The following is a 1831-nucleotide window of genomic DNA, read 5'->3' as shown; positions in this document are numbered from 1 at the left end:
GCAGCGGGCTTTTCGCAGAGGCGTTTTGTGAGGAATCAAATGCCTGCGGCAACGCTGGAATGAAAATCTTGTGTTTAAAACGCTGATTCTCAACTCCGGTTGCACATTAGAATTGCCTGTGGAGACTTTTCAAACAGGAATGTCTGGATGTCCTGCTCCTATTTTTATTTTTTAAAAAGCTCCAGCAGGGATTCTGATGCCCAGCAGACCCTGAGAGTCACTAACTTGGGGTGTGGAGAAAGTTCACAGACAGAGACGCTGGCAGGACCCTGTTTATAAAAAGAAATCTCACAGAGCAGATGAACCCATCGGATGCAGATCAGCCCACCCGGACAGCGCAGGTAAAGGAGTCTGTGCTACCCTCACATCTCATGAGGTCTCTCTATGGGGGCATTTAGCTTTTGCATCAAGATCCTACGTACAATCTGTGACTGTATACAATTTGCTATGTATCTTTATGTAAATTAATTGTTTAATAGAATATTCCAGCTGAGCCAAAGCCTGATGCTAAGTCCAGCTTCTCACTACTCAGTGTAATCCTTATGCCAAGAGCAACCACAACCTCTGGAACCTTGTTGGAAATACAGAGACCAAACCTATCCCTGCAGAATCACAGTTTATATTTTAACAAGAAGCTCCCCACTAATAAATCTGAGTTTAGAGGGCTGGCCAAATAGCTCAGCAGATTAAAGCACCTGCAAGCAGGCACAGGGGCTGGGGGTTCAATCCCAGGGCCTGCCATGCCGGCCCTGCCCCCAGGGTGCACTGAAATGACAATGGACACTGGGCATGGTAGTGCAAACCTGTAATCCCAGCTCTTAGGAGGCTGTAAACAGGCAGATCACTACCAGTCTGATCTAGTAGTGAGACCATGAACACCCTGTAGACCCTGCCCTAAAATGCAAAAAATAAAAAATAAAAATAAACAAATAAATAAATTTGAGTTCAAGGCTAATCTGACCTCATTTGTAGCCACAGATAATACACTGCACCATCATCCTTCCCCCAGAAAAACCTGTCTGTTGTCATATTAAGATACAAATCAAAGGATTTGCAGGTGTTGTTACAGCCAGAGATTCCTAGACCAGGTAGATCACCAGTTGACCATTACTGCCAAAATGATTCCCAAACTCATCATATTAAGTATTAGTAGAGAAAAGAAATCAAGCATTTGCCCTGTCTTCACTATCTCAGCTGCACTTCAAATACCGGGTAGAGGAAAGTTCTCTCTAGGGAAATCCTAGCTAACAGTTACTAGGAATGAAAAAACATCATCACTTGCAAACTCCTAGTAAAATAAAGGACTAGAGCAGTATGGTTGTCAGCCTTGACCAGAGGATAGAAATAACCCTGATTAGAGAATCCCACCTGCAAAGATTCTGGTTTGCCAGGGAGATAGCTCAGTAGAATAAGCACTTGCCTGGCAAGTGCAAGGGCCTGAGTTCAATCCCCGGTTCCATAAATAAATTGTATTTGGGAGGCCTGGGAGATAGCTCAGTAGAATAAGCACTTGCCCGACAAGCGCAAGGGCCTGAGTTCAATTCCTGGTTCTGCAAAAAAAAAAAAAAAAGGCGACCATCTTGTGGGAAGAGCTGAAGCAGGCGCTCTTGGCTCGGCGCGGCTCGCTGCAATCCGTGGAGGAACGCACCGCCGAGCCACCATCATGCCTGGGCCCCTACAGGAAGGCTTCGGCTGCGTGGTCACCAACCGATTGGACCAGTTATTTGACGACGAATCGGACCCCTTCGAGGTGCTGAAGGCAGCGGAGAACAAGAAAAAAGAAGCCGGCGGGGGCGGCGTTGGGGGCCCCGGAGCCAAGAGCGCGGCTCGG

At 46.9% G+C, this 1831-nt stretch overlaps 1 pseudogene; it reads left to right on the top strand.

Annotated features, from left to right (window-relative positions):
* The first annotated feature begins 1663 nt into the window (after window positions 1-1663).
* LOC101578896 overlaps window positions 1664-1831 on the top strand; it is a 78024-nt pseudogene continuing 77856 nt past the window's right edge.

The sequence above is a fragment of the Octodon degus genome, unplaced genomic scaffold, assembly GCF_000260255.1.
Source record: "Octodon degus isolate 3935 unplaced genomic scaffold, OctDeg1.0 scaffold00286, whole genome shotgun sequence".
Lineage (NCBI taxonomy): Eukaryota > Metazoa > Chordata > Mammalia > Rodentia > Octodontidae > Octodon > Octodon degus.
This window is presented reverse-complemented; position numbering and strand designations above follow the sequence as displayed.